The 9,848-nt window shown below is 34.8% G+C and overlaps 1 long non-coding RNA gene across 1 annotated transcript in view; it reads left to right on the forward strand.

Annotated features, from left to right (window-relative positions):
- Positions 1-9,065, forward strand: part of LOC309615737 — a 712,050-nt gene extending 702,985 nt beyond the window's left edge. The window contains exon 2 of the long non-coding RNA XR_014237034.1: positions 8,798-9,065. This is a non-coding gene — a long non-coding RNA (uncharacterized lncRNA). The remainder of the gene's footprint in view (positions 1-8,797) is intronic.
- Positions 9,066-9,848: the final 783 nt, after the last annotated feature.

A 9,848-nucleotide genomic window follows, 5' to 3' on the forward strand; every position in this document is an offset into this window, starting at 1 on the left:
TAATTAGGTCTCATTTGTTTATTTTTGCTTTTATTTTCTTTGCTTTAGGAGACAGATCCAAAAAATTTTTACTGCAAGTTATGTCAAAGAGTGTTCTTCCTATGTTTTCTTCTAGGAGTTTCATGGTTCCAGTCTTAGATTTGGGTCTTTAATCCACTTGGAGTTTATTTTTGTATATGGGAGAGGTGTACAGAATAAAAGAACTGAATGTGAAGGACTGAGAGTTTAGAGCTCCTTGTGGTAATCAATTTGAAAATCCTGGAAAATGAGTGTGATAAAATAAGAAATATATTTGGCCATTGTCCCAGGTTTCTGGCACAAAACTCTTCAAACCCCTGGAATTTCCTGAGTTTTACCTTTTGTCATTCATAAAAAGACACTTTTGAGCTTATGCTAATGAGGTGACTTATGGTGGTGCCCCCTAGATAGACTCAGGATGCAGCTGGTCAACAGAAAGACCAAATGATTAGCAGGTTGGAACTTTCAGCCTCACACACCAACCACTGGAAAGGGGAAGCAGGGAGCTGAAGATCAAACTCTATAAAAAAACTCTGGAACAACAAAATTTGATGAGCTTCCAGCTTGGCAAATCCATCTACATGGCAAAAGAGTGGTGAACTCCAGTTCCATGGGGACAGAAGCTCCTGTGCTCAGGACCCTTCCAGACCTCACCCTATATACGTCTTTATCTGGCTGTTCATCTGTATCCTTTATAATAAACTGGTAAGCATAAATAATTGAGTCTCTGAGTTCTGTGACCTGCTCTAGTAAGTTCATTGAACCCAAGGAGGGGTCATGGAAACCTCCTCCCATCTATATCATCTTGGGTCAGAACCTGGTGACAACCTGTGCTTGTAATTGGCATCTGAAGTTGGAAGGGGGTGCAGTCTTGAGGGACTGAGCTTTTAACCTGTGGGAACTGATGCTATCTCCAGGTCGATAGTGTCAGAGTTGAGTTAAATTGTAGGACACCCAGTCAGTGTCTGTTGAGGATTGGAAACTTGCTAGATGGTATTGGAAAAAGACACATAAATGGGCCTAAATAGTTTCTTGGAAGATAATGGTGGTGACATGTTCAGTAAGGAAGAAGGTGATGTCCAACAACTTCATTTGAACCTGCCAGTGAGCAAGTGGAGCTGGGAAAGGATGGTTTTACAACAAGAATTCTTGACTCTCTTTTCACTCCTTTTATAGGAAGGATACCATTACAATAGGGTTAAGATTAAGCATATCCTTGTAGTCAATGAAATGATCTGGGTGCTTGAGGAGACATGGACAGGTCTTCCATGCAAGTTTGATAAGAGTAAACGTTTTTGAAAGTCTAAGGAAAAATGACACAGTTTAGTTTCTACACCTTGCATGTTCAAAAACCAAAGTTCATTTTATCAAGGTGTTTAAAATTTGGCAGAGTTTGCTCTGAGTTTGGTATATGTTTCCAAGGAATACACTGAACTAAAAATATTGTACAATACATATAAATAAAGGCAGTGAGAATATCAGTATCATTATGATCATCTAGTGATTGGAAAAATTTACACACAAAAGGAAAATTTCATGGGAGAAATCTTGACGTACAATACATTTTCTTGTATTAACTAGTGTTAAATTTTTACTCTAAAAATCTACACATTAAGGGTAAGAATTTCAATAATTTCAAATCAGTGTACTGAAAAAATCAAGTCATTTCTCTAAACGTATTTCTTTTACCACTTTTTTGGGGGAGGCCCTCAGTGTTGTCAACCATATCAACAGCATTGTGGGTCTTTTCAGAAACATCCAATGTGTGTACAAACACACACTCACACAAATTAGTGTAATGAAAGCACACTGTTACATACATCCCGCATCTTCCTTTTTTTTTCCCCACTTAATAATATATTGGACATGTTTCGTGTTTTTTTTCTACTAATTTTATGTTTTTTGTGTGTGTTTATTTTACCTCTATATCATTGAATCACATGCCTTTTTATAAACCTATAAAAAGTGAGGTGAAGAAACCGGCTGAATTATTTTTGTAAATGGCTAACCAACCGTATTTACATCATTTATTAATTTACCACTATTGTCTCTGTTAAATTTAAATGCTTCAATTGTTCTGCATTAATTTATAATTACCTGTGTCACAGTACCAAGACCACACTCTTTCAATTATCAAAACTTTGCAATACTATCAATATTTGGTAGTATATGCCATGTTCGTTACTCTTAGAAAATTTTTTCTGATGATTCCTACAAGTTTATTCTTCTGGATGATCATTTGTGTCACTTTATCAGCAAAGACGTTATTTCTGGAGTATTTTGAACTATTATTAACCTAGTTAAGGGATTTTTTGAATCACAAGAAAATGCTATTTGGAAAGAATGAGAAAAGATGAAGGTGATGATGAGCTCATATTTCCCAAATTAGTGGAAGTATAGCATAGTAAATCAGGAAGAAACTACAAAGTGGTATTACAGGAGGTTCTGCTGAGAACCTTTAAGGAGAAATTTCAGAATCTCTTCAATACTCTAAAATTTATTGAAGTTTCTTCTATATGGTTTTAACTATTTGGCTAGTAGAGAAAGTAAGTTTTCTAAGTTTTCAATCCCCTTATTCAAAGGACCTGCAAAAGGAGATAATGAAGTATGAATAAACTAGGAAGAAAGAAATTAATTAGTAAGAAAGAAAGACTCTAATAATTCATAATGATGTTGTGTCACTTCTATAGTTTTAATATAAAAATTACAATTTTGCTGGTTACTACTTATTTGAATCCAGTTCCCCCTTTTTTTTTCTCCTTTATTTTACATGCAGGCCCAGTGCCTGAGATGAATTTGCAATAATTTCTCAAGTTGCCTTGCAAGATGTCCAAAATTTCTTTCTGCTTTTATAAAAAATGGAAGTCAAACTAGAAGAATATACAGTGTGTGATAAATTGATATATTTTTCATTACTTGAGAACATGGACTATTTTCTCTCCTATATATTTAGCTGTTTTGGCTTTAACCCTTTCCACTTCAATCAAAGTATAATTTTGAAGGAAGACTGTGTCTTAAGTTTTCATTGAAGACTCAGCTATGTTTTCTTTTTCACTGACTGTAACAGAACTAAATGTCCCAGCTGAGAAAACTCACTGCTTGCCACCATTTGAGGTACCTACTGCCCATAAGCATAATTGCCCATCAACCCTATAGAGATCTGTAAATGTATTTGGAAGGCCTGAAAATGAGATTGATCCAATAATAAATACCCCTAAGAAAGAAGCTGGAGAAAACACTGGAAACAAATATCCTTCTATTATCACCTCAGCATTCACTGTAGTTAGCTCCATGACAGAAAACAAAGGAAAATGTTTTATGACAAGTGGCAGCACTTCTGACTAAATGATGGGAGATTTTTTAGTTGTACCTTTGAGAGGAAATGGATGTGTGTGACATATGTGTAATTACTCAATTATCAGAGTGTGTGTGTGTATGTGTACATGATATTGAATAGTTCATATCCTAATATATTATGTTTTAAAGTTTTAAATGCTGTCAGCAAGCCTCTATGTGGTGCACACCTCCAGAGCCAGCAAAATCATATCATCAATATTGCTATATCTCTAATAACCAGCTACATGTTGGGTAAATGCATTTCCGTTTAGAAATATCAAATTATTGGACCACTTGCTATATTGCTAATGTGAAAGGCTTGGGGGAATCTATGAATACCCTAAACTCATACTTGCCATGGAAAAATTTTACTCATCTCTGAATTATTACTTGGCCTCTGAAAATCATTATCATCATTTGGCTTCCTTGGAGAGATAATTTACCTCATATGGACAAGCACTTTCCTCCCAAGAGGGAGTAGTTTTACTAGCTTGCGCCTCATAGGATCAGAAATACTTAATTGTTTCTTTAGTGCTGATAGCTTCTTTCAACTGGTGAGAGGACTAATCATCTTATGCAAATACCAAGCCAATGAAATAATATGATGTTTGTATTCAAAGCAATTAGGTTGCCACTTCAATTTCTGTTCTATACTAATAACTTGCAATAAGAAATCTTAGAATATCATTTGTTATCTTTTTTATTGAACCTCTAATTAGTAGAATGCATTTAGTGTTTTTGAAGATTATATGTATCTACATAATACATAATATATAGCAATATATATATTAGAAAATTTATGAAGCTTAATATCTTAGTTGACACCTTAATTTCTGAAAAGGGACTCAAAGTACATAAAATTTTAATACAATTTTTAAAAACAAAATAATTTTATTTAGGAAAACAACTGAAAATAAAAATAAAATTATGGGCCATATTTATCTCTTGCCTGTACAGTCCACTTTCTTTTTCTTTTCCTGGACTAGTAGCTAAATAGCTCTGTGCAAGGCTGCTAGATTATTGATTACACACAGCTCATCAATGGGTCCCAGTACACAGACACAGACATACACTCACATCTATATGCACATACAGCTGCAGATTCTGAGGTATTTTATTTTATTTTATTTTATTTTTTATTTTATTTTATTATTTTATTTTATTATTTTATTTTATTTTATTATTTTATTTTATTATTTTATTTTACTTTATTTTATATTTAGTCTTCCAAAGGTCTGGTTCTTATTTCTATATGAAATGTACTCTCTAAATTGCCCTGGAACTCTACCTTGGGCAGCTTTATGCATCCTAAATGAAGACAGCAGGGCCCTGGCCATCCCCTAAGAACAATGTTCTTATTGCAGGTTGCAGACGCCAAGCAACAGGAGTCCTGAAGCTGCATCTGACTCGAGGTTGTCAAGCTTTACAAGCTGTTATTTTCCTGCTTCCTCACTGTCCTGGGGACTTCCTGGTTGTCCTCTTGAAGCTTTCGCCATTGATTCCTGTTTCCTTACTGTGATGCTCTTCTGAAGTGACATAGGGGCTTGTACAGATTGTTCTAATGAGCGTAATGTACAGAGCTCTTACAAAGAAGATGTGTGGAGAGCAGGCAGGAAGCATAAGGGATGCCTGAATGATTTGTTTAATCTGCCTTTTCTATTAATCTACATGCTGCACGCCCTGTTCCTTTGAGAGGTTTTCAGTGACGTGTCACTGGTGTTTGGGACCATCAGATTTGTACTTATAGAGCCCTGGTTTCAGGAATAGGAATAGGAATCTACCCTTTCATTATCTTTTATTGAGACATCAGGGAAGGAAGAAAAGGGTCTTTTGTATGAATGATGCTTCTCAGTTAGAAAAGTGAGGCTAGTCCACAGGAGACATTTTCTCAATATCCCATTTCCATAGATTCCATAGATCCTGTATCAATTAGAATCATTTTATCTTTTTTCCTTTGAATTTTATGAAAAGAATACTATATGAGGGGGAGATATTAAGAATGAGAAAAGGAAGAACAGTTTCTTAAATGAAAAAGAAAATTCCTTGAACATGTCACAGTACTACTGAAAATGTACTGCAGCAATTGAAATGCAGATTCAAGTCCTGTTTTATTTATTTTAAAGCATTACAGATGCACTCAAAAGACAAGCCATCAGTCAGCAATGACAAGAGAACATGAAAATGTATAAAAATAAATTGGGCTTTAATTTTTCTTGACTGAGTATAGACATTTATCATAACTAATGTACTTATAATAGCATAGTACTCTTTTTTTTTTCCCATTCTCTTTTGTAATCTCATCTATTTTGTGATGTGTCTTAAACCTAGTTAGAAAGCAATAGTCCTGGCTGTTATAAAATGGCGATATTTCTTTTGACCCATAATGGTGAAACCCACTGCAATTAAAGTTACGGCAAAAGTTTATGCAAAAACAGTGCAATGTTTTTGCTAAATAGTGTGTGAAGTCCTCCTACTTGTGATACCTGATACCTAATTGCTGATGTCATGCTCGCAACAGCAGCATCTGTGCATGCTCAACACTCTTAATGGACAGCTCCTACAGGACTAATGTCTTTTAATTGATGGCGTTTAGCGTGGCTTTTGGTTTCTCTCTCCTGTGAGAAGCTATGCCCTTCTGCTCTCCTGTCCCCAAACGAGCTGGCTCTCTGCTGGGGAACGCGCAGTACAGATGGTCAACAAAAGGTGAAGATTGCTAGGACTCTAGCTATCAGTCTCTTTTCAGCCAAGAGAAAATCTGAATTACTAATCAGCTTCCCTCTGTCCCCACATTCAGTCTTACTCTTTGCCCAAGCTGTTTACATTTGGACTTAATGCTAATCTCTCTTGTCAAATGGCTTTATCAAGTCCCATTTGATTTGAAACACACCTTTGTAACTAGCAAATCAGGGTTGGACCATTCTAGTTCCTCAGTACCCTCAGATCATTTCAAATACAAATCATTCTTTCCTCGGGGAGAGAGCTAAAGCCTGGTTAAATTTCATCTCCGGTATCATCTGAAATGAGAAGAAAAAGTACTTGAACACAATAGAACTAAATAGCAGATCACATGTCCTTCACATGAATCCAGATAGTGCATCCTCTATAGAATTGTTATCAATGTTATTATGTTTAGCTTTTCACAAATAGCACATTTGGAGTTGAGTTTTCTGAACAGTGTACCCTTAGTTCTACTTCGATAAGAAGTCAGGTACATCGGAAAGGATAAATGAAATGATATACACCTTTCAGTGTATTGACCTCACCATTTCTCTTTGTTACTAAAGACACTGTTTTAAAAATCATTTGCAAAAGTTCAACACATAAGGTTGTGATCGTAAAGAAAGTCTACAAGATAGGATATAACTTTCAGGTCTGCAGTGCTCAAAACTTCTGAGACTGGGGGCCTAAAGGATAGAAGAGGGTCAATTCTGGTTTAGAAGGGGGAAGAAAATTGGCTACACCCTGCTGGCCAATTAACAAGCTTCTATGTCCTTAGTTTTAAAGACAGCCAGCAGCAGCTCTGCCTGTGTGGCCACCCAGAGGGAAGTGTCACAAAGTTCTAATGAGATGCTGTTAATTTTGAGTGATATTCAGTGCAGTCTTCTTTCTGCATTAGGGGGAAAAGAGACATAAGATTGCACTCCCTTAAATCATGATCCTAGTACTGGTTTCTAGGCAACCACAACAACAGAATGAAAAAAAAAAAAAATTGAGCCTTTGGAAGATTTTTTTTTCCTGAATAAAATACATGTTTTTGCTTGTCAATCAGTTTTTTTTTTTTTTTTCCACTGTGTATTCTGTAATGGGATATTTCTAAATCTGAGCTTTAAATTAAAGAAAAATCACTCAAGGTAAATGCTATGTGCTGCTATTTACTTTATGTTATAAGAAAGACCCCTTTTAAAACTACTTAATGAGATTAAAATGGTAAATTCTGTCTATATTAAGAAGTAGATATTTTTTCAGATGTATGTAAGAAGACTGGCCTTTCTTGGTAGTAAAGATTAAAAACCAAAACAATAAAAGCAGTGTTGCAAGACTAAGCAAAGAAATAAAACTAAAGCAATTAAACAGCTACTTTAACGTAAACACTTTTTAATGTTAAAAGGTATCACAGAGGTGCACAAGTAGTATGCCAGATAAACAGCACCAGTCTTTGGCTGCTGTAACAGAATACTATAAACTGGGTGCCTTAAACTGTAGACATAAATTTCTCACAGTTCTGGAGGCTGGAAGTCCAAGATCAGAGTACAGGCTGATTTGGTTTCTGATGAGCGCTCTTCTTGGCTTGCAGAAGGCTGCCTTCGTATTATGTCCTCAGAGAGTGGAAAGAAAGGGCTAGACTTCTGGTCTCGTTTTAAAAGGGCACTTAGCCTATCATGGCGACTCATCCTCATGAATTCATCTACATCTAATTACCTCCAAAGGCCTCAACTCCAAATACCACCACATCGTGGGATTAGGGCTTTACCATTTATTATAAATTTGAGGGGGATACAAATTTTCAGCCTGTAACAATCCCTGATACTTATTTGATTACTGTCTTTTGCAATTTATTTTTATGTTAAGTGGTTTAGTCCTCAAAATAACACTTTGACATAGGAATTCTTACCTCATATTATAGGTGGGGAAATTAAGTCTCAGTAATTAATTAACTTGCCAAAGTTTGGTTTTTACTTTGGGTGTTCTGATTTCTGGATCAGAGATTAGCAAAAGTAAAAACATTTAAATATTAAAAGTCAAAAGTAAACTATGTTATTCTCCTAAGTAGTCCCTGGCATTAATAGTCACAAAATAAAGGCTTTTTCATGGATGAATGAAACTATTTTACTTCTTGAGAAAGGATAACTCATACCAGACACAGTTCAGCACTTAAGGTCAACACTTGGGATAGAGATATAAACAAATAAGCCTTGTGAGAGTTCACACAGGGGGCAATGGGCACAGAGACAGATATTATAAGTTACATACAATATTCTGAAGTATATGGTAGTGCTTATTATATTATGGAAGTAAAGGAGTGTCACCTAGGCCAACCTGGGGAAGACCGAGGTAACTGGGTCAGGCAAGGTTTTAGTGAGATTCTGAAACAGCCTCAATTTCAGGACCTTATCCAAACATAAAAACAATGCTGTTTAAAAGCAACCAAGAAAAAAAAATTAAAAAATAAAAGCAACCATGGACCATGTGAAACATGTTGCACATTAAACTCTGAATATAATTGTATTCCAACAATATTGAAATAGTCTTCTCAGATCTTTTGTGAAATGAAGGAGTATTCTGAACCAAGCATGTCAATATCTCTACATTTTCTTATGCATATAATAGGGAGAAATACATGTATTTCCATTGTAGAAAGAAGTGAGAACTTGTGAATATTCCAGGAAACTAATGAATTTCCCATCTTTCTCAAATGCATTCTTTTTTTTTTTTTTTATATAAGAAGAGTTTTATTTTTTATTTTTTATTTTTTTTTCACACACACACACTGTATTTTATTTTTACAAGAGATAAATCGACTGACACCAAGCATTGTACATGGATGACCACAACAAAAGCAACAATGATTGCAATTACGAAACATGAAACACACTTATACTATGTCATAATATTGACATTCAGTCCAGTAATCCTCCACTGTAACAGCTCCTTTACTTTGCAGTGAAAATTGATTTGTATATTCTTTGCCTCTGAGTCCTTGTGGAATTTTTTTTTTTTTTTAATTCAGACAGAAAGTCACAAAAATTATACCCATCCTCATCAGTTCACTCAGTCCCATGTAATTAATTTTTTTTTTTCATCTTGATCTTTTGTTAGCACTTTTATGAGTTCATCAGTTTTTCATTAGAGTTCTGAAAATGCTTATTCATTCAGTTCAGCAGTACAGTCCGTTACCAGATTTTGCAAATATGTTCCTATAAAAGGGTTTCATCTTCAAGAAATACATGGAAAAGACTCTGACAAGTACAGGTTTCTGGTAACGGACTGTACTCAAATGCATTCTTAATTGGAACTCTTAAAATTCTGAAGAGTTGCTTGCTATTTCTCCTTACTTGAAAGGTCTTCTACTTCCTTCATGCCAAATAAACTTCTGTTTTAATTGTAATTTTAGTTATTATATGACATTTTCCTGATGCTCTCCAATTGGCTGTGACCTGACCATCAATTTTGTAATATTTATGTAGATATATAGGAAATCCAATGAGTATATGTTTTGATTATTACTATTACATTATTACTTGCTCAAATTGGTTTTGATTAAATCAAAGTCCCTTTGCAAACAATTTACTCTTTTCCAATACCTGTTTTTTAGCAAACATATATGAAAGTTAAGCTTGGTTGGTGTTTTCATATGATAACAGTTTTAATTATAGAAGGACGCATACCATATGAGGAGCCAGAAACTATATTAGCAGTGAATGACTTGTTTTAGAAATGATATACTATTGCAAAGACTCACTTAAAAAGTTAGGATTTGGTTCAAAATTCTTGAT

The sequence above is a fragment of the Balaenoptera borealis genome, assembly GCF_965194805.1.
Source record: "Balaenoptera borealis genome assembly, chromosome: 18".
Taxonomy (NCBI): Eukaryota; Metazoa; Chordata; class Mammalia; order Artiodactyla; family Balaenopteridae; genus Balaenoptera; species Balaenoptera borealis.